The sequence below is a fragment of the Panthera tigris genome, chromosome B3 (assembly GCF_018350195.1).
Source record: "Panthera tigris isolate Pti1 chromosome B3, P.tigris_Pti1_mat1.1, whole genome shotgun sequence".
NCBI classification, from domain to species: domain Eukaryota; kingdom Metazoa; phylum Chordata; class Mammalia; order Carnivora; family Felidae; genus Panthera; species Panthera tigris.
In genome coordinates, this window is record NC_056665.1 from 5,031,650 (window position 1) to 5,057,504 (window position 25,855).

At 46.2% G+C, this 25,855-nt stretch overlaps 1 long non-coding RNA gene across 1 annotated transcript; it reads left to right on the plus strand.

Annotated features, from left to right (window-relative positions):
- LOC122239364 lies at window positions 1-25,362 on the plus strand. Its single transcript, XR_006218357.1, has 3 exons — window positions 1-657; window positions 24,529-24,795; window positions 25,169-25,362. It is a non-coding gene; the product is annotated as an uncharacterized LOC122239364 (long non-coding RNA).
- Window positions 25,363-25,855: the final 493 nt, after the last annotated feature.

A 25,855-nucleotide genomic window follows, 5' to 3' on the forward strand; every position in this document is an offset into this window, starting at 1 on the left:
ATTGTGGGAGTCGTAGTCCACAGCGGCGGCCCGGGCCGCGGGCTGGGAGCGCCGCTCAGCGTGGACGGCCCTGGCAGTGCGGCAGGCCAATCCGCGGACCGGCCCTCAGGACCCCAGGGTGGACCAGAGCTGTGACCTGATGCGGGGCGTTTCACTTCCCGAAGGCCTCCGCGTACTTGCCTATAAAAAGTGAAAGTTGTGCGGAGGGGACTGCGTGGCAAGGCATGTCGTTAGGCGCCTCCGAAGGCTGTGCCCGGAGCAGGCGGGAGTCCGCCCGGGAAAAGCACCCCCCCTCCCCGCGGCTGCCCGAGCCCGGCGCCCCCTCCCTCAACCTGCAAGTCCACGGACGCACCTGGCCTCGGCACACCCCTTTGTTTTCGCACGTGGCGTTCCTGCTGGAGGCAAGTCCCCGCCTCTTCTGCCACCGAAGAACTCCCTTCTTTGGTCCACCTGGTCTTCTCGGAGCCTGCCCCATCATCACCTCCCCGGGCGCGGACGCCGCGCCCAGCACACCTGTTCCGCGGCTCGGTGTCAGTCACCGACGCCCGCGCCGCTCACCGTGGGTCTCAGCCCTGGGAGGTGAGAGTGGGAGATCCGCCTCTGTCCTTCCCACAGTTGGCGCCCTCGAAGAAAGGACTGCCCCAACACCGCCTGCAGGTGAGAAACCGTCTGGAAACCCAAGGGGGGATATGAGGATGGAAACAAACACGCTGTCAGTGGTCTGTGATAACGACAATTGTGAGTGCTTTTATTATGCAGACCAGTCACTGGAGGCGCACAAGCAAATGACTACATTTGTTGCTTTAATTTTTAATTTATATTTCATTTCATATTTATGAAAATTTCATGAGTAGTTGAAAGATGTTTTATGTTTCTCTGGATAATTTTAATCTCCTTTTCTGTGAACTGAGAGATACCAGTGAAGAATATCTTCCCATGGTTTTTTTTTTTTTTTTCTTTTTCTTTTGATCCAATAGTTAAGATACAATGTTCTATGTTTCAGGTGTACAATATATGGCTTCAACGATTCCATACATTACTCAGCGCTCATCACGACAACGCACACCCTTTTTTAGAAGAGTTTTTTTTAAGTTTATTTATTTTGAGAGAGAGAGAGAGGAGGGGAAGGGCAGAGAAGGCCGGGAGAGAATCCCAAACAGGCTCCATGCTGTGAGTGCACAGCCCAACTCCGGGCTTGAACTCGCTTGAACTCGCTTGAACTCGCTTGAACTCACCAGCCATGAGAGCATGACCTGAGTCAAAATCAGGAGTCGGCACTTAACCAAGGCTCCCCATAACAAGTGCACTCTTAATCCCCATAACCTGTTTCACCCACCTCCTCTCTGGTAACCATCTGTTCTCTCCACTTAAGAGTCTGTTTCTTGGTTTGTCTCTCTTTTTTCCTTTGTTCATTTGTTTCTTAAATGCCACATGTGAGTGAGACCATATGGTATTTGTCTATCTCTGACTTATTTCTCTTAGCATTAAATCCTCTGGATCCATCCATATCGCTGCAAGTGGCAAGATCTTTCTTTTTCTTCCTATATTTTAATTAAATTTATTTGTAAGAGTTCTTTATTAGTTTGTCACAGAAGTTGCTATTTTTCTGTTTGCTGTACTTTTTTTTTTTTTTTGCCGTTTTTTTGGCATAGAAATTTTTATGCTGTCCACCTTGTCTTTTTATAACTTCTGAGTTTTGTGTCATTCTTAGAAAGTTCTCTCCCCACTCCCAAGATTATTTGAGTTTCACCTGTTTTTCACTAATTAATCCTTTTAATTAGTGCAAGTGTAAAGATGCAGGGGTGCCTGGGTGGCTCAGTCGGTTGAGGGTCCGACTTTGGCTCGGGTCATGACCTTGCCCTTCAGAGTTTGAGCCCCATGTCAGGCTCTGTGCTGACAGCTCAGAGTCTGGAGCCTGCTTCAGATTCTCTGTCTCCCTCTCTCTCTCTGCCCCTCCCCTGCTCACACTCTGTCTCTTTCTCTGTCTCTCAAACACTAAAAAAAAATTTTTTTTAGATGCAAAGTGAGGTCCAGTTACTGACTACAACCTCCGTTTATTAGCCTAAACCGACCTCATGCAAATAGCACCACCTCCTGGCCAGCTTGAGAAAGTTTGCACCACCTGCCTGTGAGGCAAAACTCCCAGCCTCCCCTCTAGTGGTCGGCATTCCTAGAGAGCCAGTTATGCAAAATAATTGAGGATGATAATGCTGGGGGATGATCTCGTATTACAAAGATCTGTTTCTCCACAGTTCCATCCCCACTAGGAATGGGAATTTACACAAAAGGGAAAAGATTAGTTTAGGTGGCGAGAGGGGGTGCACTGCTGAAGTTTTCTAACAGCCTACCAGTGCAATCTGCCCCTGCTGCTCTCCCAGGCCAACCCTGGACCACAGGAAACTGGCACTGTCTTGTCACAGGAGAATCCTGGAGCCGGCCGTCTCTTCCCTGTGCCTGATTCTCTGGAAGATGGTCCTGGCCAGTGTCAACTGTCCTGGGTTTAGATAGAAAGCAACTCACATTTAAGACCAGCTTATGGCATAATGGTCCTGGTACCCAAGCTAGAGCCCTAAGAGCATCCTGGGACAGCAAGCAAGCCTAGAAACACAACCCTGTTCGGTGAATAGGATTGTTCCTCCCAGTGAATCTCCTCTCCGTCGTCCAAACCACAGGGGTCACAGACGCTCTGTTCTACCAGTGGGCATTCCTGGTTAAAAGCTTCAGAGAACTAGTCTGGCTAAGTAAAAGGGACTTCGGGAAAGAATAGTAGAGAACTCACGAGTAAATGGGAGCTGAAGAATCAGGCTTAATTAACAGGTGGGATCAAGAAACAGAGGCTAAGTAAGGCCCCAAGAATCGCAGCAGCAACCTCTTAGCAGAAACAGGCCAGCGTGCCCTCCCCATGAGCCCTGGCGATCCTGCGGGCATCTCTGTTAGCCTGCCTTCCTCTCAAGGTTCTGAGACCAGGGGAAGCGCCTTGGGTTGGCTGAGCCTGTCACCTGCTCCCCCCTCCCCCCCGCCCCTGCAACCCACCCGGGAGAGGGGATTGGATCTGGCTCCTAGTTTTCCTTACTCATAACCCCACGCAAAGACAGGTTCTCCACTCCAGCGATGGAAGGCCCGTTAGGGAAAAGTGAACGGGCAGAAACTACATGTGTCACCACTTGTCTTTAGATGCTGAGTGAGAAGAGACCTTGCCCCAGGGAATGCTCAACCTAAGGCTTTTGGGGGAGCTCCCAGGTCAGCTGGAAGTGATGAGATGGTGACGATGGGGCGGGGGAACTTGATTTCCATAACACTCGGTCAGGATCAGGGCCACTGACCTCCGAGCAGACTCAGGCATTGAGGCAGGGCCTAGGAAGAATCTCCCCCTGCCTGAGACCCCCACCATTGCCTAATCGACCCCGTTTCCTCCATGTATAGGAAGGGAGTCTCTTCATTTGCGTGAACAATGTGTGTCTCATTTTTGCTAGGTGTGCCACGGAGCCAGCACCCCTATGTGTGACCGGGGAAGGATCGTTAAGTGAACAGTGCTGTAGGGTGCTGTAAGACTGGCCTAAAAAGAGAAAAAAATCTAAAGGGAGGCTCGCTCATAGTAGGAATGCCCAGGGAGAAAGAGAATCAGGGAATGATCGGGAAACATTGGTTTGATTTGATTTGGTTTTTAAATGTTTATTTTCTTTTGAGAGAGAGAGAGACAGAGAATTCCCAGCAGACTGCGCTGTCAGCGACACAGGGCTCGAACTTATGAACCATGAGATCATGACCTGAACCGAAACCAAGTCAGATGCTTAACCAACTGAGCCACACAGACACCCCCCCCCAAGTTTAATTTATTTTTTAATGTTTATTTATTTTATTATTTTTTAAATGTGCATTTATTTTTGAGAGAGAGAGTGAGCGTGAGCAGGGGAGGGGCAGAGAGAGAGGGAGACACAGAATCCGAACCAGGCTCCAGGCTCCAAGCTGTCAGTACAGAGCCCGACGTGGGGCTCGAACCCACGAACTGTGAGATCATGACCTGAGCCGAGTCGGATGCTTAACCAACTGAGCCACCCAGGCGCCTTGCGCGCCCCCCCCCCCCCAACCTCTTTTTTAAATGGTTTGTAGTTAGTGCGACAGAGGGGAGGCCCTTTGGTCCCTGTCTTTCTCTTCCTGTGATGCTGGTTTCTCTCTCTCAAGTTGTCCTGTTGGCCTGGGCTCCTTAGCCTCTTTGTGCCAAGAAGGAAGAGAAAGAATGGTTTCAGAGCCTCCGGCCAGTTCCCACGCCCTATTGTGAACCGCTCTAGTCAAGGATGTTTCTCAGAAGACACACGGGCGCTCTGGGCTGGACAGAATGACTCAGGAGGCGGCCTCGTGCAGAGCGGCGCTTGCCAAACGCAGAGGCGGGAGTGGTGCCAGGAATGCTTTGACATAGAGTGTGCTTCACGGGGGATTTAGCTCCATGATCGCCAGTGTCCCCTCAGGTTATTACAAGCAAAGACTAATTATGAAGATAGGAAGAAAAGGGGCACCTGGGTGGCTCAGTTGGTTAAGCGTCCGACTTGGGCTCAGGTCACGACCTCATATTCGTGAGTTTGAGCCCCACATCAGGCTGTTTGCTTGGGAGCCTGCTTGCAATTCTGTGTCTCCCTCTCTCTCTCTACCCCTCACTGCCCCCCACTCAAACATGAATAAACATTTTTAAAAAAGGGAAGAAAAAAAGAAAAAATGTAAATGCATGCATGCACACACACACTATATATACACGTGCATATATATATATATATATATACATATATATATATATACACACACATACAGTTGACATTTGAACAATGTGGGGATTAGAAGCACCGATGTTGCCCCCCCATCTCCACCCCAGCAGTTAAAAATCTACTCAGAGCTTCTGACTCCCCAAAAACTCAACTACTAATAGCCTACTGTTGACCAGAAGTCTTACTAATAACAGAAACAGTCGATTAACACATTTGATATATGTGCATATACTGTATTCTTTCAATAAAGCAGACAAAAAAAAACATTAAGAAAATCGTAAGAGAGGGACGCCTGGGTGGCTCAGTCAGTTAAGCATCTGACTGTGGCTCAGGTCATGATCTCATGGTTTGTGGGTTCGAACCCCGTGTCGGGCTCTGTGCTGACAGCTCAGAGCCTGGAGCCTGCTTCGGATTCTGTGTCTCCCTCTCTCTGCCCCTCCCCCCGCCCCCGCTCACACACTCTCTCTCAAATAAACATTAAAAAAAATAATAAAGAAAATCATAAAAGAAACTACATATACTATACAATAAATGTACCATATGGTATTTATTGAAAAAAATCCACATTAGGGGTGCCTGAGTGGCTCAGTTGGTAGAGTATATGACTCTTGATCTCTGTGTCATGAGTTCAAGCCTCACATTGAGCATGGAGCTTATTTAAAAAAAAAAGAAAGGAAATCCACCTAAGGGGTGCCTGGATGGCTCAGTTGCTTAAGCGTCCGATTTCAGCTCATGTCATGATCTCACGGTTCATGAATTCCAGCCCCCGTCAGGCTCTGTGCTGACGGCTCAGATCCTGGAGCTGCTTCAGATTCTGTCACCCCTCTCTCTCTGCCCCTCCCCTGCTCATGCTCTGCCTCTGTCTCAAAAATAAATAAACATTTAGAAAAATTATCTTAAAAAATTCACATAGAAGAAGGCCCGCACAATTCAAACCCATATTGTTCAAGAGTCGGCTGTATATATAATCCCTAGGCTGCTCAGTTCATAGGAAGAAAAATCATTCCCGGAATAGTTGACCATTGGAAAGATTAAAAAAAAGAAAAAAGAAAAATCTTGTAACCTGCAGTAAAAGCTTGCAAGGCACTTGGCATGCAGGAGAGGCTCCGGGACAAGTTCCCCGACTGGCTTGTCAAACCAGACTGCTGCTCCTATGCCAATATGGAAGCCACTGACTGAGATTGACTGAGCCACATGGTGTGGGAGGTAGAGACATCCCCAGGGAATGGTTTGGCCATAGACTTTAATGGTCGTTTACTTGTGTATTTGATTTGTTTCTCTGTCTCTCTCTCACACACACACACACACATATAAGCGACTTGAATTTTTTTTAATTATAAAACAAATGCACTCAGACACAGCAAGAAAGAGAAATAAATTTGAATCCCCCAAATTAAAAACATCTGTGTAGCATAAAAGGTTAAAAATGAAGTCACATGACAAAGTAGGGGAAATATTTGTAACATGTAACAAATGACTAATTTATAATTTACTATGAATCCATACAGCTGAGCATGAGAAAGACCAACAACTCTATAGAAAAAGGGACAAAGGAGGGGCGCCTGGGTGGCTCAGTCCTTCAAGCATCTGACTTTGGCCTGGGTCATGGTCTCACAGTTCATGAGTCTGAGCCCCACATCAGGCTCTGTGCTGACAGCTCTGAGCCTGAAGCCTGCTTCGGATTCTGGGTCTCCCTCTCTCTGCCCCTCCCCAGCTTGCGCTTCGTGTGTGTGTGTGTGTGTGTGTGTGTGTGTGTGTGTGTGTGTGTGTATGTGTCTCTCTCAAAAATAAGTATTTAAAGGGGCGCCTGGGTGGCTCCGTCGGTTAAGCGTCCGACTTCGGCTCAGGTCATGATCTCACGGTCAGTGAGTTCAAGCCCCGCGTCCGGCTCTGTGCTGACAGCTCAGAGCCTGGAGCCTGCTTCAGATTCTGTGTCTCCCTCTCTCTCTGACCCTCCCCCGTTCATGCTCTGTCTCTCTCTGTCTCAAAAATACATAAACATTAAAAAAAATTTTTTTTAAATAAGTATTTAAAAAAAATAAAAAGTTTTCCAAAATAAATGAAACTAAAACCAAGCCCTAGACTCTGACTACTAAATTCGCCATTTACCCGCTTCTTGGAGCTCCCCCTTCTCCTGGCCTGCCCAGGAGTCTATGTAATACACAAAGGAGTCCCGCTCAAAACTGCGGGAGAAAAGCCTTCCTGTCCTAAGGTCTTCCTGTCCGCGCTGTGGCTGTTTCTGCAGTTGCTCTTTTCCACCACAAGGTGTCACTCTCCGGTGCTCCTGCTTGTTCCCACCAAGGGACTGATGGCCAGGATGTTGGACACAGGGTCTGTTAGGTCCTAGGGAGGAGGGAGTCCACTCTCTCGGCGTCAGCTAATCCAGAGTCCTTTGCCAGCTCCCAAGGCCTCGTTTAGGTGTCCAGCCCCAACACTGTCTCAGGATTGGCTCCAATGAAAAGCTGTGTAATTCTACCAACCGCTTTCTCTTTCTTGCATAGGTGTTTTCGACCCTTAAAACAGCTTGGGCCTGGGGTGCCTGGGTGGCTCAGTCGGTTAAGCCTCTGACTCTTGATTTCAGCTGAGGTCACGATGTCGAGGTTCATGACTTTGAGCCCCTCATTGGGCTCTGTGCTGAGCACGGAGCCCGCTTGGGATTCTCTCTCTCCTTCTCTCTGCCCCTCCCCCACCCCACGCATGTGCACTCTTTCTCAAAATAAATAAATTAACTGGAAAAAAAGTGAAATTTCATATAAAAACAAAACAAAACCAGACTGGGCTTGTTCCACTTCCCCCCTGGACTGCAGGGCTGCAAATTCCACCCTTGCCCCAAATGCGACTTTCAGTAGGCTTTCCAGGGATCCTACGCATTCTCCTTTGTGTACCCTTTCACACAAAAGGCTGGTAACTGGTCCCCACCTACCCTAACATTAGGGCCCGATTGTCTCTGGCGGGGGCCAGCCCTTCAAAACAGCTAAATTCTAGTTACCTCCCTTGGAGGAAGGAGACCTCATAGAGCATCTCCTCCCCAGAAGACTTTCTGGCATTCTTGTTGTTGTTGTTGTTGTTGTTGTTGTTGTTGTTGTTTAATGTTTCTTTACTAAGAGAGGGCTCATGTGTGTGGGGAGGGATGTAAGAGAGCAGGGGTGGGAGGTGTTGGAGGGACAGAGAGAGAGAGAGAGAGAGAGAGAGAGAATCCCAAGCGGGCTCTGCACTGTCAGCACAGAGCCCAGCTCACAGCTCAATTCCACGAACCCACAAGATCATCACCTGAGCCGAAGCCAAGAGTCAGACGCTCAGCCAACTGAGCCACCCAGGCTCCCCTCTGGCATTCTTTTGGTAGAGCAGTGACAGAACCCGCAAGTTACATCTCCAGCACAGCATCTATGACATATGAGTATACGGTGCATATATTTTTTATATGGTTGTAAACGTAACCTATACAGATCCACATCCACTTTTCGCATAATGTATCTTGAGCATCACCCCATGTCTTTATAAATTCTTCATAAACATTATTATTTTTTAAGATTTTAAGTAATCTCCACACCCAGACTGGGGCTCAAACCCACAACCCCGAGATCAAGAGTCACATGCCATACGGACTGAGCCAACAAGCTGTCCCTTGAACATTATTTTTAATGGTTGAGTGATCTTTTCACCTTATGGTTCTATTGTAATTTTTTTAAAGTTTTATTTATTTAAGTAATCTCTACACCCGACATGGGGCCCGAACTCACAAGAGAGCAAGAGTCACAGGCTCCTCAGACTGAGCCAGCTGGTTGCCCCTCTTTTGTAATTTTTGTCGTGATTCGCCTTTTACTAGATACTGGTTATTTCCAATTTTTCACAATATTGAATATTTTTGTACATAACATCTTGGAAGGTATTTCTTTTTATTTATTTATGTTATATTAATTTAGAGAGCTGAGTGGTAGAAAGGGGCAGCGGGGGAAAGAGAGAGAGAGAGAGAGAGAGAGAGAGAGAGAGAGAAAGAAAATCCCAAGCAGGCTCCACACTCAGGGTGGAGCCCAGCATGGGGCTCAATCCCACAGCCCTGAGGATCGTGACCTGAGCCGAAATCAAGAGTCAGACCCTCAATCAGCTGAGCCACCCGGGCTATTTCTAATTATTTCCTTGTAAGAGACCTAGTATTAGAATTACTGAGTCAAAAACATTTGTAAGTCTTTTTACTCATGCTGTAAACAGAGGCCCTCAAAAACAGGTATCCGTGTGTCCTACCAGCAGCATGCAGGATATGGAATGCTTACCCTCCTGCACCCTTGTCCAAAGTAAAATGGTTTTTAAGACTCTCGGACCATTAGATACATGAAAAAGAGTTTATTTAAATTTGTGATTAATCACTGGTATGAATGGTTTTAAATGTATGTCTCTGCTTCTGTTGTGTGTTAGTAGCTTTTGCCCATTTATATGAGTTTTAATTTTTTTCAGTTGGTTCACGTGACCCCATTATTTATTGACGATGCTCATCTATTGTCATACGTGTTTCAAATGTTTTCTCAGTGTAGTGCTGAACTGAAAAATTTATTAGTAACATTTTTAACACCCACAAGGTTTTTCAGCTTGTTATTTTTTTTTAATTTTTTTTTAACGTTTATTTATTTTTGAGACAGAGAGAGCCAGAGTATGAACAGGGGAGGGTCAGAGAGAGGGAGACACAGAATCTGAAACAGGCTCCAGGCTCCGAGCTGTCAGCACAGAGCCCGACGCGGGGCTCGAACTCACAGACCGTGAGATCATGACCTGAGCCGAAGTCAGATGCTTAACTGACTGAGCCACCCAGGCGCCCCTAAATTTTTGTTTTTAATGTTTATTTTTGAGAGAGAGAGAGAGAGCAAGCAGCGGAGGGGCAGAGAGAGAGAGGGAGACACAGAATCGGAAGCAGGCTCCAGGCTTTGAGCCATCAGCCCAGAGCCCGACGCGGGGCTCGAACTCACGGACCGCGAGATCGTGACCTGAGCTGAAGTCAGCCGCTTAACCGACTGAGCCACCCAGGCGCCCCGTCAGCTTGTTATTTTTTAAGATTAAAACCATTTATTTAGTTACTTAGCTATTTAATCTCTACACCCAACATGGGGCTCAAACTTATGACCTCGAGATCAAGAGTCGTGTACTTTTCTGACTGAGCCAGGCAGGCAACCCTGAAATAATTATTTTAATGTATATAAAATATAAGACAATGGAATGCACAGATCTTAGGTGTACATACCAAAGAGTTTTAACAACTATATATATATACATATAACAACTATATATATATATACAACTATATATATATATATATGTATGTATGTATATACTGTGATGTACATGTTTTAAATTTTTATGTATTCATACTTCTTGGTTTTCTCCTCCAGTGGTCACTATTAGGAAAAAGCAAAAGACTAAACTGGACCAAATGAACATTATTGGGTGTCTTATCTAGAGGACCATCCCTGGTATCTTTCTCATCTTTGACCTATTTTACACCTCTGTAAGTTGTAGAAAACCAGTATTAATGCAAGTTATTCTTGTCCAGAGAAATGCAAATTAGTCATGTCTGGTGGAATGGAACTGATTACTGCCCTGTGGATACATACATTTGCATCGATTTATAAATTCCTTTTAGCATTTCTTATCTGCCTACGTGTGTGTGTGTGTGTGTGTGTGTGTGTAGTTCTTTGAATACTCTTGTGAACATCTTACTAGTTTCTTGATTAGTTAATGCATTCAATAAAATCTTGGACATGTATTCACTTTATATCTGCATGAGAATTGCAATCATGTTCTCTTCAAAACATTACCTTTAGGAGCGCTCGGGTGGCTCAGTCGGTTGAGCATCTGACTTCGGCTCAGGTCACGATCTCACAGTTCGTGAGTTCGAGCCCCACATCGGGCTCTGTACTGACACCTCAGAGCCTGAAGCCTGTTTCAGATTATGTGTCTCCCTCTTTCTGCCCCTTGCCCCCTCACACTCTGTCTCTCTCTCTCTCAAAAGTAAATAAAAACATTAAAAATTTTTTTAAATAAATAAATACAGCATTACCTTTAAACATTGCCAATATTGGGGTGCCTGGGTGGCTCAGTAGGTTAAGCATCTGACTTCAGCTCAGGTCACGATCTCACGGTATGTGGGTTTGAGCCCCGCATCAGGCTCTGTGCTGGCAGCTCAGAGCCTGGAGCCTGCTTTGGATTTTGTGTCTCCTCCTCTCTCTGCCCCTCCCCCACCTCAAAAAATAAATAAACATTAAAAAAATATTGCCAATATTTAAGCTGAGGGTTAATAATAGGTTATGGCCTGGATTCATTCTGGAAACAGTTTCTTTCCAAAATCAAATTGAGTGTATTTAAAAGAGTTAGGATAGGGGTGCCTGGGTGGCTCAGTCAGTTGACCACCTGATTCTTGATTTCACTCAGGTCATGATCTCACAGTTTGTGGGTTCAAGCCCCACAAGCAAAGAGCCTACTTGGAATTCTCTCTCTCCCTCTCTCTCTCTGCCTCTTCCCTACTTGTGCTCTCTCTCTCCCTCATTTTCAAAATAAATAAACTTTAAAACAATTAAAAATAAATAAATGAAAGGGTTAGGACAAGACCAACAGTTTAATTATAAATCATCAAGAAAAGCTAGAGTTATTTCTTGTGCCTAGAAAACATAAAGAAATACATTCTTACACATTTCCAAATTTCCAGTAAAGAAGGTGAAGTCCATATACTGTTGTCTTTCTGGGCATTTGTTTTTGCTTTTCTCATTTGCTACTTCAGCTTCTTCTCAAAGCATTAAAACTTGGGGAGCCAGTGAGCTGCTAGGGGCTTCCTGGAGGGCAAGCCCTGTTTTCATTCATTTCTAATAAGAAGTTCCCAGTTGGTTCAAAGCATTTGTGAAATCAAGCAGTTTCCCTGGTGATGTGAAAGTTTTTAGGCGTAGGTAAGGGATCTGGGCTAGCCTCAAGGAGGAACAGGAGAGAGAAGAATCTCCCCCAGGCTGGCCAGCCCAGCCCACCGAGGCCCCACATTTCTCTCCCTCCTTCACCTGACCCATCTCCTTCCCACTCCCCAGGCCGGTCAGATGGCAGGACCCCAGACAGCTCCAGGAAGAAAAATGGCGGATGGCACTGTGGGGATTGTACCGCCTGGACAGGCCCCTCCGGCTGGGCCGGGTCAGGACCACTTCTATCCACCCGAAAGTTGCAGACGCAGACAGCAGGGAATTCCCCTTTGTGGGGAATGACACAGTGGGTAGACCGAGAAGCTGGAGAACAGGAACTCCAGGGCACTAGCAAGAACACGGTTGAGGGGCGCCTGAGTGGCTCAGTTGGTTAAGCGTCCAACTTCAGCTCAGGTCATGATCTCAGGGTTCGTGGGTTCGAGCCCATGTCGGGCTCTGTGCTGACAGCTCAGAGCCGGGAGCCTGCTTCGGATTCTGTGTCTCCCTCTCTCTCTCTCTCTGCCCCTCCCCTGCTCTCGCTCTATCTCTCAAGGGTAAATAAACATAAAAAACTTAAAAAAAAAAGAATATGGTTGAAGAACCAACTGTAGGGTCCAGACTGAGTGGACAGTAAGAGGAATAATAAGCAAGGACGCAAAAGAGGCATCAGTGAAGATAAAGAGCTGTCCCTGTTGTTATAAGAGAAAGGAAGAGAGGGAATACGGAGAACAGAGTTGAGGTCCTGAAGCAGAAGCAGGTTCCTGATATGGCCACGCCTCAGAGGTTGAGTAGATGGAGGTGTGAGTCACCGGAGTAGAGGAGGAGAAGGGACCATGAGCACAGGTGGTGGAAATGTAAACAACCGAAGATGAGGGCAAGATACTGGTCCCAAAGCCATAACACGACCGCAGAGTGGCCTGGAGTAGAGGTTCTCAGCTAAGACATGACACCAACGGGTGGTCGTGGTCATTTGTGAGGAACGTTGGAGCAGAACAGCCAGCACCAGGAACTGTGCCTCGGCTCAAATGCACCTGCGATCGGGCGGCAGAAGCAACCTCACATCCAGGTAGAAGTGCTGTACGTGGAGCCTGGGGGGAAATAGTCTCCAGAATTCCTTATACTCACATAAATGGGTTAAGAAGGCTTAGGGCAGAGAGCCACCACCACAGGGTGAAAGCTCCCAAGGTTAACCACTTAGTAGAAAAAAGCTTAGGGCGGAAAGCCACCACCATGTGGCAAAAGCGCCCGAGGTTAGCTAGCAAGATATTGTTCACAGGATCACAAGTAACTTGTTACGTCACCTACAGGAGACTACTTTCCATCTGGTGCCAATACACTTTGATCACAAACACCACTTGCCCCCCAGACCCTTTACTTCTTACACAAGTTAACAATTACTGTCCCGTTGTTTTCTCCACATTCACCACGTGTGTAAGATCTCGAGAGCTCAATAAATACGGAGATGAAACCCCTGTTCGGGGCTCTTGTCTCCTCCCGGACATTAGCCTCTCTCGTATTCAATGCTGCGTCTGCTCTCTTGCTGGACAAGAGAGAAGAACTCCAGACTCCTAGTCTGCGACAGAGCCAAGATTGGTAGGTGACGATGGGGTCACCCTGTCCTGCTGATGTGCAAGCTGCTGTTGCAGCGGCCAGGCGGGGTGGGAGGGGGGAGGACTCAATAAACAATTCCCCTCTTTTCCTCACCTGAGTTTAGAATTAATTGAGAGATGGATTCAGATAGAATTCATTCAAATAGTATTCACTCGTTCAACAAATACGGAGTATTATTTATATGGCCAGAGTGTGCTAACGATTTAGCAGTGAATAGAACCGCAAAATTCCTACACTCCTTCAGCTTACATTCTGGTTGAAAGAGGTGGGCAATACGTTTGAAAAAACAAGTAAAGCATATGCTATGTTAGAATAAACTAAAGCAGAGAAGAGAAAAAGAGAACGCTGGAGGTGTCATTGCGAACACAATGGTCAAGAAAAGCCTGGCTGCTAAGGTGAGAAGTGAGAAAAGATCAGAGAAAGATGAGCAAGCAATGCCTGGTTGAGGCAGGACTGTCTGGCCTATTTGTGGACTTGAAGCTACTCACCGGGGTTCCATTTTCCTTACCAGGGACTGGTTTAAAGGGTGAACAAGTGACCCGATTCTGACCTATGGGATGAGAAAGCTGATGTGCCGCAGGGGCTCCTAGGAATAGTTTGCGTATTCTGAAGAGATGGTCTCATTCCCTCTGGGAACTTTTCCGTAGCCAGTGTGATATCGGAAACGCTTGCAGCCATGTTGTGGCAAGAGGGATGCCAGCCCGGGATGGCATGGCGGGAAGAAAGAATCTAGGGCTTTGACATTGGTAACCCCCCAATGGTGCCAAACCTGGAGCTTCCCTAAGTGCAGCTGAAGATCATGTCAGCCTTGCGTGGTTCGATGAATATGTAGGGTTTTTAAAATTATTATTCAGTGTTTTAAAACCACACTAAATAGAACAGTTCACCCATTTCTTCCCCACCCCCAACCCCTCACCTCTTGCAACCACCAAGAGGTATCTGTGAGCTTGGTTTTTATTTATTTATTTATTTATTTATTTATTTATTTATTTATTTATTTATAGATTACACATTAAGAGAGATCACAGTATTTTCTTTCTGTATCTGACCTATTTCAGTTAGCATGATGCTCTCGAGGCCCATCCGTGTTGTTGCAAATGGCAAGATTTTGTTCTTTTGAAAATGCTGAATAACATCCCAGCCTCTGAGTGTGTGTGTGTGTCTGTGTGTGTACAATGTCCTTATCCATTCATCCATCAGTGGACACTTAGATTGTTTCCATATCTTGGCTACTATAAATAATGCTGCAGGGAACATGAAGAGTGCCATATATCTTTTCAAATTTGTGTTTTTGTTTTATTTGGATATATGCCCAGAAGTGGAATTTGGAATTGCTGGATCATATGGTAGTTCTTTTTTTTTTTTTAAGTTGACTTATGTATTTTGAGAGAGAGAGAGCGTGAGCCAGCGGTGGAGGGGCAGAGAGAGGGGGAGAGAGAGAATCCCAAGTAGGGTCCATGTTGTCAGTGTATAGCCCCACTCAGGACTCGAACCCATGAACCGTGAGATCATGACCTGAGCCGAAACCAAGAGTCAGACGCTTCATCAACAGAACCACCCAGGCACCCTTATAGTAGTTTTATTTTTAATTTTTTGAGGAAACTCCCGACTGTTTTCCATAATGGCTACTCCAATTTATATTCCCACCCACAGTGCACAAAGGTTCCCTTTTCTCCACATCCTCACAACACTTGTTATCTCTTGTCTTTTTGGTAATAGCCATTCTGACAGGTGGGAGATGATCTCTTATTCTCGTTTTCATTTGCATTTTCCTGATGATTAATGATATTGAGCATCTTTTCACATACCTATTAGCCATCTGTATGTTTTCTTTTGGGGCGCCTGCATAGTTCAGTCAGTTAAGCATCTGACTTCGGCTCAGGTCATGATCTCGTGGTTTGTGAGTTCAAGCCCCACATCGGGCTGTGTGCTGACAGCTCAGAGTCTAGAGCCTGCTTTGGATTCTGTGTCTCCCTCTCTCTCTGCCTCTCTCCCACTCGCTCCCTCTCTCTCTCTCAAAAACAAACATTAAAAATTAAAAAAAAAAAAAAAACTTTAGAAAAAAGTCTACTCAGGGGCGCCTGGGTTGCTCATGCAGTTGGGCATTTGACTCTTGGTTTCAGCTCAGGTCATGATCTCACAGTTTGTGAGTTCGAGCCCTGGATTGGGCTCCATGCTGATGATGTGGGGCCTGCTTGGAATTCTCTCTCTTCCTCTCTCTGTCCCTCCCCTGCCCATGCTCTCTCTCTCTCCCTCTCTCAAAAACAAATTTTTTAAGACAAATGTCTATTCAGATCTTACGCTCCTTTGTAAATCAGATTGTTTTTTGCTATTGAGTCTGAGTTATTTATATACTTTAGATATTAGCACCTTATCAGCTACATAATTTGCACTCACTTTCTCCCATTCAGTAGGCTGTCTTTTCATTTTGTTGATGGTTTCCTGTGCCATGCAGGAGCTCTTTACTTCGATGGAGTCCCACTTCCATATTTTTCTTTTGTTGCTTTTGCCTTTGGTGCCAGATCCAAAAATTCATCACCAAGACCTGTGTCAGGGAGTTCGCTGCTCATGTGTTCTTCGAGAATTTGCATGGTTTTAGATCTTACAGTCAAATCTTTAATCCATTTTGAGTTAGTCTGTGTGTATGGCATGAGTGCTCCAGTTTCATTCTTTTGCATATGGCTGTTCAATTTCCCCAACGTCACTTACCGACGAAACTGTCCTTTCTCCGTCGAGTCTTCTTTTCTCCTTTGTCATCAATGAATTGCCCGTATAAGGGATGGTCTATTTCTGGGCTCTCTATTCTGTCTCGTTCATCTATGTATCTGTTTTTATGCCGGTACTATACCGTTTTCATTACTGTTGCTTCAAAATCGAGTTTGAATTCAGGGAGTGTGATGCCACCATTCAGGGGGCTTTAGTGGCTCCATTCAAATTTTAGGATTGTTTGTTCTATTTCTGTGAAAAGCGCCATTGGAATTTTGCCGGGAATGGCATTGCGTCTATAGATTGCTCTGGCTAGTATGGCCATTTCAACAATATTACTTCTTTCAGTACGTGGGCTTGGAGCATCTTTCCATTTGTTTGTACCTTCTCCAGTTTCTTTCATCAGTATCTTATAATTTTTGGACTACAGGTTGTTCACCTCCTTGGTCAAATTTATTCCTAGGTATTTTATTCTTTTTGATGCAATTGTAAATAGAATTCTTTTCTTAATTTCTCTGTTCATTATTGGTGTAAAGAAACACAATAGATATTTGTTGATTTTATATTCTGCAACTTTACTCAATTTATTAGTTCTCACAGTTTTTTGATGGCGTCTTTAGGGCTTTCTTTTTTTTTCTTTTTCTTTTTTTTACATTTATTCATTTTTGAGAGACAGAGAGAGACAGAGCGTAAGTGGGGGAGGAGCAGAGAGAGCAGGAGACACAGAATCCAAAGCAGGCTCCAGGCTCTGAGCTGTCAGCACAAAGCCCGATGCAGGGTTTGAACTCACAAGCTGTGAGATCATGACCTGAGCTGAAGTCGGACGCTCAACCGACTAAGCCACCCGGGTGCCCCTTTAGGGTTTTCTATATATAATATCTTGTCATCTTCACATAGTGACAGTTTTACTTCTTCCTCTCCAATTTGGATACTTTTTTTTTTCTTTTTCTTGCCCAATTGCCGTGGCTAGCACTTCCAATACTATGTTGAATAGAAGTGGTGAGAGTTGGGGCACCTGGATGGCTCAGTTGGTTAAGTGTCTGACTTTTGATTTCGGCTCAGATCAGGATCTCACAGTTCAGGAAATTGAACCCCGTGTTGATTCTCTCTCTTGCTCTCCGCCCCTCCCCAGCTCACTCACATACTCTCTCTCTCCCTCTCTCTCTCTCTCAAAGTAAATGCATAAACTTAAAAAAAAAAAGAAGTGTGAGAGTGGACATTCCTGTCTTATTCCCGATCTTAGAGGAAGAGCTCTCAGTTTTCACCATGGAGTATGATGTTGGCTGTGGGTTTGACATACGTAACCTTTATTACATTGAGGTACGTTTCCTCTATATCAGCTTTGTTGAGTTTTTATCATAAATGGATGTTGAATTTTGTCAAATGCTTTTACTACATTTGTTGAGGTGATCATATGATTTTTATCCTTCGTTTTGTATCCTGTGAACTGATTTGCGGATGTTGAAACATCTTTGGATCCCTGGAATAAACCCCACTGGACGATGGGGTATGATCCTCTTAATGTATTGTTAAATTCAATTTGCTAATATTTTGCTGAGGATTTTTGCATCTATGTTCATCATGGATATTGGCCTGTAAAAATTCCCTTTTTTTTTTTTGTAGCGTCCTTGTCTGGTTTTGCTATCAGGGTAATGCTGGTGTTATAAAATATGTTTGGAAGAGTTCCCCCCGCTTCTCTTTTTTAGAAGAATTTGTGAAGGGCTGGTATTAATTATTCTTTGAACGTTTGATGAAATTCATTGTGAAGCTGTCTGGTACCGGACTTTTGTTAGAAGGTTTTTGATTACTAATTCAATCTCCTTGCTAGTAGTTGACCTGTTCAGATTTTCTGTTTCATTGTGTGTATTTGTAATAATGTCTGTAATGGTAGGAAATTATATGTGAACCTGGCTATTATACTTTTCAATTAAAACCTTATGAACTGGTCACGAAACATATGCAAAGATATATAATGCCACTAATAGTACAAATATACATATTAAAACAATGTATCATTATATGACAAACATATTGGCCAAATTAAAAATTGATAATACCAAGTTTGATGAAGATGCACAAAAACAGGCACTTTCACAAACTTGGTAGACAGTGAAATTGAAGGAGCCTTTTGGAATGTGATTTAGCAGAATTTACCGATATTTTATTTTATTATTATTGTTGTTTTACATGTTTATTTATTCTTCAATGAGAGAGAGACAGAGCATGAGCAGGAGAAGAGCAGAGAGAGAGGGAGACACAGAATCCGAAGCAGGCTCCAGGCTCTGAGCTGTCAGCACAGAGCCCAACATGGGGCTTGAACTCACGAACCGTGAGATGATGACCTGAGCTGAAGTCAGACACTTAACCGACTGAGCCACCCAGGCGCCCCAGAATTTATCAGTGTTTTAAATGGGCACACCCTTTGAATCAGCTTTGTACTTCTGGATACCTATCCTAGAGAAAATTCATGCATATGCATATAGAGACACGTACCCACTGGATGTAATATTTAAAAAATGGAATCAACCGGGGGCACCTTGGTGGCACAGTCGGTTAAGTATCTGACTCAGGTCTGGCTCAGATCGTGATCTCGTGTTTTTGTTTTTTTTGTTTTTTTGTTTTTTAACGTTTTATTTATTTTTAAGACAGAGACAGACAGAGCATGAGTGAGGATGGGGCAGAGAGAGAGGGAGACACCGAATCTGAAGCAGGGTCCAGACTCTGAGCTTTCAGCACAGAGCCCGATGTGGGGCTCGAACTCACAAACTGTGAGATCATGACCTGGCCGAAGTCGGACGCTCAACCGACTGAGACCCCTGGGCGCCCTGCATGATCTCGTGGTTTGTGGGTTCAAGCCCTGCGTCGGGCTTTGTGCTGACAGCTCGGAACCTGGAGCCTGCTTCAGATTCTGTGTCTCCCTCTTTCTCTGGCCCTCCCCTCTCACACATGCGCTCTCTCTCTCTCTCTCTCTCTCAAAAATAAATAAACATGAAAAAAAATGGCATCAACCTAAATATTGATAAATAACAGAGTGGCTAAATAGAAGTACAGTTGATTCTCATTATTCACAGTATTCACAGCAGTCACGTTCTGTAAAGTACTGTGAACACTGAATTAACAAATACAGAACCAGTGCTCTTAAAGGAAATACGGGTTAGGTTCCTGGGAGCCTCTGCTCACATTTTCTTTCTATTTCTTATTTTCAGATTTTTTAAAAAGATTTTTTTTTTAAGTAATCTCCACACCCAACCTGGGGCTCGAACTCACAACCCCAAGATCAGGAGTTGCACGCTCCACCGACTGAACCAGCCAGGCGCCCCATGTGTGTGTCTGTTTAAAGACACTTGAGTTATTACACATTGCTTAAAAATAATTAATAGCAAGGTCTTTCAATGATTGAAAGCCAAGGGCTTTGGAGGCTAGTTGCCTTAAGTAGGTTCATTTGCCAACATCCTTGTAAAACAAGCCAGTCTAACCAGTGTTGCAAACCTTCTCGTCCACGTAACCCTTTTCCTGTATGACACTTAGCAGGTAGTCTTTTAAAACCCTTCTTCAGCAGACCTGGCTTGCCTGCAAAATTAACTAAGTGGACAGTGTCACTGATTCATTAACACAGAACGCACAGCCAGTGGGCACTGACTGGAGCCTGAATGAAGCATATCTGACACATGTATTTTCTCCATAAGGCACATCACAGCCTTCTTCTTTTTTTCAGTTTTACTGAGAAATAATTGTCACACGTCACCGCGTGAGTTTAAGGGGCACACAGGATGCATTGATTGACATGTGTTGTCAAATGATTATTGCAATAGGTTCAGCCCCCGTACAGCCTTCTTGATCCTGGGAACGCTGGACACCACTCCAGCCCTACTGGTTTTCATGGAAGAAGTGAAATCAACAGCAGAAGCACAAAAAGACAGGGGCGCCTGGGTGACTTGGTCGGTTAAGCGTCTGACTCCTGATTTCAGCTTCGGTCATGAGCCTGCTTAAGACTCTCCCTCTCCCTCTCGCCCTGTGCCTCCCCCGCTTGCATGCGTGCTCTCTCTGTCTCTAAAAAAAGAAAAAAAGGGCACAGAAATACAAAAATCATGGCATTAAAAAGACTGCCAAAATTTGGGGGCACTCGTTTGCGGTATGAAAGCTGAAACAAGGAAGTAGGGCCTCACCTCGTTCAGCCTCAGCGGGAGACATGCACATCAAGCCACTGAAATTGTCCAGTGCTCTGCCCATGTCTCCGTGTGACCCCGGAAGCGCTGGGACTATTAACTTGAAGACTACAAATAAATCTTAGAGAGTAGCCGCAAATTTGCAAATAGAGAATCCGCAAATAGTGAGCACGGACTGTACCTGTGAAAAGGACTAAGGTAGGTCAGTTTGTACTTGCAGAAGGACGCCCACGATAGGTTTTTAAGTGAAAAAAGAGAACCACGGAACACTACCTACAGAGGTTGAAAAAGCACATCCTTCAGAGGGCCAGAGAGGCGACGTAAACCGATGAGGCTGAGGCGGGCCGGTGGGAGACCTCTGGGAAGAGTGGGTGCCGGAGAAGAGAAGGGCTCGTCCCGCCTGCAGGGGGCAGTCCGCTGCTGGGTGCTACTCCGCGGTTTCCAGGCAGAAGTGAGAGCCCCTGTCGCCTTATCTTCCAAGTTTCCAAGAGTTTCACGAAATATCCCAATTTAAAATGTTGCCAACTAACTTAGAGATTTTCAAAAATGCTCTGTGGGTCAAGCCAAACCTGCTATAAGCCTACAGGCTGCCAGATTGTGGCCCCCAGCGTGCAGTGGCATTTAGGAGAAAAGTACATGTGAATAGAAATGTAGGGGAAAGGTCTGGAAGGATACACATCCACCAGACCTTTAACAGTGGTTTCCTCGGGGCAGAGGAAAAGAATGGGATTGTTGAAGGCAGAGGTAGGTCTTCATCTTTTCTGTATTATTTGAGACCTTGACCGTGAAAATATAAGTATGTATTATTACTTACCTACTTTAAAAGGAAGAAAAGAACCCTGTGAATTGAAAGACCAAAGAAATTGTCCTCTGGCCCCCTACATTGGGCAATATCAGTGTTCTCTGCCTTGGATTGCCAGCCCTCAGGAAGCAAAGATTATATATATACACACAGTATACATACATGCACACACACACACACACGTGTGTGTGTGTATTCTTTTTTCTAGATTTTATTTTTAATTTTTTTTTAATTTTTATTTATTTTTTTTTAACGTTTATTTTTGAGACAGAGAGAGACAGAGCATGAACAACGGGGGAGGGTCAGAGAGAAGGAGACGCAGAATCTGAAACAGGCTTCAGGCTCTGAGCTGTCAGCACAGAGCCTGACGCGGGGCTCAAACTCACGCACCGTGAGATCATGACCTAAGCCGAAGTCAGCCGCTTAACCGACTGAGCCACCCAGGCGCCCCTATTTTTAATTTTTTTTAATGTTTATTTGCTTTTGAGAGAAAGAAAAAGACAGAGGCCTGAACAGGGGAGGGGCAGAGAGAAAGAGACCCAAAATCTGAAGCAGGCTCCAGGCTTTGAGCTGTCAGCACAGAGCCCCACGCGGGGCTCAAACTCGTGGACCGCGAGATTGTGACCTGAGCTGAAGTCGGACGCTCAATCGACTGAGCCACCCAGGGGCCCCTTTAAGATTTTATTCTTAAGTGATCTCTACTCCCAACGTGGGGCTCAAACCTATCACCCCAAGGTGAAAAGTTGCATGCCGGGTGCCCCAGCAGAGATTACATTTTTAATTAGCATTGTTTTCGTTGTTTAGGGAATGTTTGTCTTCAAGGGATGGAAACCCACGGAGAATAGCTCCAGACCAAAAGGGAGATCGGGTGGGAAGGTACAGGGCGACATGGTAGTGTCCAGGAGAAGCAATGAGACCAAGCCCGCAGGGTACTCTGACCCAGTTCGAGAAGCCACGTGGCCCCGGGCCCAGAGGCGGCCCCGTGACCTTCCGCGTCCGCTGCTGTCTGACATGGGGTTCATTCTTCTGCTTGGCAAGTCTGCCTCCAGCGCACGGCCCCAGTGGCGCCTCAGGCCAGGGTTACCGGGCCCTCACGGGGCTTGCAGCCTCAAGTAGGGAGTCTCCAGAGTGCCAGGGCCGCACTCCTGGGAGAGAGAATCTGTGACCGCTGGGTTTTTGACCTGGATCAAAAGTGCCCTCACGCTGCAGCCGTTTGTGCAGGAAAAAGTAGAGTCCCGTGGTGCGTACTGGCCCCAGGGACCCGCACCAGCAGGGAGGGCGTTTCTCCCAGATGACGGTGTGGCCCGGGGAGGGACCTCAGAAGGTGTCCACAGGTGCGGCTCCAAATTCCCGGTTTATAGGTATTTGTCAACGCTGGATCGGATAGAACACGTGAGTTCGTCGGGAAGGTAGCAGAGCAAAGCGGCCGAGATCTGGAATTTCGGTAGGGTGGCCAGCCATCCTGCTTTGTCCAGGCCCAAGGAAGTGTCCAGAATGCGGGCTTTCCGTCTGAAAACCAGGGCAGGGGCGCCTGGGTGGCTCAGTGGGTTGGGCGTCTGACTTCCGCTCAGGTCGTGTTCTCACGGTTCATGGTTCGAGCCCCGAGTCGGGCTCTGTGCTGACTGCTCAGAGCCTGGAGCCTGCTTTGGATTCTGTGTCTCCCTCTCTCTGACCCTCCCGTGCTCACACTGTGTCTCACTCTCTTTCTCAAAAATAAACATTTAAAAAAAAAAAAAAACCAGGATAGTTTTTAAGCATTTCCCGGGGGTGAGGGTCATTCACTGCTAAACCAGGAGAATCCCAGCAAATCAGGATGAGTTGATCCCCCTGGATTTTGGAGTTAGATCCAGTTTTGAATCCCGGCTCAGCTGCCATAGCCGCGTGTGACCCTGGGCAAGTCATTTCACCTCTTCTACCTTGGTGTCCTCCTTGTGGAATCAGGACACTAAGAGTTGCCACCTCACAGAAGAAGAGAAACACCCAGCCAGTGCTCAAAAACACGTTTAGGCGATTGAAGAATACACACCGTTAAAAAACGGAAGTAAAACGAACAGGTCTCACTCTCACCTCTGTCCCTCAGGCCACAGGACCCCAGTTGCCCTTTTCAGAAGTAACCAGTCTTAGCGATCTCTTCTTTACTTTTACAGAGAAAGTCTATGAATGATAGAAACATGTTTACAGATATATATTTTTTAATGTTTATTTATTTATTTATTCATTCATTCTTTCATTTTGAGGGGGGAGGAGCAGAGAGAGGGAGAGAGAGAATCCCAAACAGGGTCCACACTTTCAGCCCAGAGCCCGACGGGGGGCTCGATCCCACGAATCCTGAGATCATGACCTGAGCCGAAACCAGGAGTCGGGCGCTCAACTGACTGAACCACCCAGGCTCCCTGGTATATGGATCTTTTTCACTCCAATGTTGGTCGACGGCACGTACTGCTTTGGTGTTGGGGCTTTTTTTTTTTTTTTTTCATGCTGTACTATATCTTGGAAGGCAGTCCACACCAGAATGTTTAGATTTTCCTCACTGTTGAATGGCCGCATAGTGTTTCATGGCCTGGGGATGTCCTAATTCATTTAGCCCGTCTCGTACTGACGACGTTTGAGATGCTTCCAGTTATAACCAACAATATGATACTATCTTTATATACGGTGCACGCACGGAAATGTGTCTGTAGGATTAATTCCTAGAAGTGAAAATGCTGGGTTGAAGGAGCTGCTGTTACCCTTAGTGTCAGTCTCTAAGAAGTCACATACTGAATCCACTCTTCCCATTTGTGTTTATTTATTTTTTGAGAGAGAGAGACAAAGCACAAGTAGGGGAGGGGCAGAGAGAGAGGGAGACACAGAGCCCGAAGCAGGCTCCAGGTTCCGAGCTGTCAGCACAGAGCCCGACGCGGGGCTCAAACTCACGCGCCGTGAGATCATGACCTGAGCCCGAGTCGGACGCTTAACCGACTGAGCCGCCCAGGCGCCCCTCCACCCTCCCTTCTGCAGGCAGATACTAGCTATTCACCTGATCATAGAGATCTATGTCCAGTGTGTTTTGTGAGCAAGAAATCAGTTAAGCCCTGGTACTGACAACTTGGAAAATTCTAGAACACCTCTGCTACTTCTCCTCTCCTTTCAACACCGCCCCGTCTTTCCCCATCCACATCGGCATGTGACTTCATTCCCGCGACGTGCGTCGGTGGAGATGATGTCTGAGCCTGGGTTCCTTAGAGAACAGAATCTGAGGCGAGGTTTTTATACCAGACTGTGTGGGAGCATCCGTTCCCAGGGCCGCAGGAGTGATGAGGAAAAGGGAGCACAGCAAGGGAAGGAGGGGAGCAAATGTGAGAGCAGGCATCACTGTACTGGCCACAGCTTTTGCAAACACGATTGCTTCCTGTGTCTCACAGGATGTCTTTGAGAAGCCGAAAAAAAAAGCTGTATCATCTCTGAGCCTGGGGCGGGGTGGGGGGTGGGGGGCCGGTGTGGGGGAGGGGCACGGAAGGGAGGATCAAGCCATCTCCAGGCTGCTAAAGTCCCTCATTAGTCAACGTTTGTCCCTGCAGGGTATTAACCTCTTCTCTCTTAGGAGTTGAGCAACCTTCCTCCTCCAGCAGTTATGGCAAATGCTAGAACCCAAGGCAGCCTCCGACGAGGCTAGAACCCGCGAGGCAGAGGGCGGAAGCACGGATGCTGGTGCGAGGCCGGGCACGGTGGCTTCGGTGGGTTCGTGCCCTCCTGTGACTCAGAGCCTGCGGCAGCCACAGACCAGGTCGCTGCTCACATCCCGGCCGGAAAGCAAGGCCAGTACGGGATTTCAGTGGGCACATAAAGTGAGTTTGGGGCCCACGGGGGCGTTGCCATATTTCTCTGCCCCTGATTACCTTATGGTGGCATCATTGAAGTCAGGATGCACCTTACAACTGACAGCATGTCAGAGTTTAATAGGCAGTTTTGTTCCCTCTCTTAGCGGCATGTAGTGGCATTTTAGATGAAAGACGGTAATTCATTTGGGCTGCTGCGTATCAGCATGTCTCTTGATATCCTGGGCCCAGAAATGTTCTCACAAAAGAGGCACTCCCATCTCCTGTGGGAACGACCCATAAAAGGAAGAGCGATGAACAAATTCATAAATCAGGGACCTCGGATCTCCGTTGTTGGTAATAAACATTCACTCTAAGTAATATGACCATTTGTGGCTTACAGGTATCAGTGCTTGATAACGTTTGTCAAGGTCAAGTCCGGGCTGTGAAAGGAAGGTTCTTCCCTGCGTTCATGGTGAGTAAAGGCTTTAATGAAGGCAGAGCTCCATGCTGAAGATTGACGCCTCATTCACCTTAACAAAAGTACGCTAACAGCAGGAGTCCATCCTTCTTTTAAAAATTGTGTATGATCCCGGGTCTCGGCACCAAAAAAAAAAAAAAAAAAAAAAAAAAAAAAATTTGTGTATGAGTGTGTTTACCCAGTATGCTTCAGGCTTGTACTCATATTCGTATCCTAAATTGTGATGCTCTAAAATGTGGTGTTTAGAGTCTAAATCCTTTATATTCCTTTTTTTTTTTTACGTTCATTTTTTTATGTTTTGAAAGACAGAGAGCGCAAGTGGGAGGAGGGCAGGGGGACAGAGGATCCTAAGCGGCTTCCACACCGACAGCAGCGAGCCTGATGCAGGGCTTGAACTCACGAACCGTGAGATCAGGACCTGAGCCAAAGCTGGACACTTAACCGACTCTTAACCAGGTGCCCCTAAATCCTTTATATTCCAAGCGTGGTGTTTGAACTAGCAGTGTGGGACAACAACCTGGGAACTTGCTAGAAATGCAGAATCTCAGACCCCGTCCTAGCCCCGCCTGCTGAATCAGAATACATATTTAATATACAGGCTCCCACGTC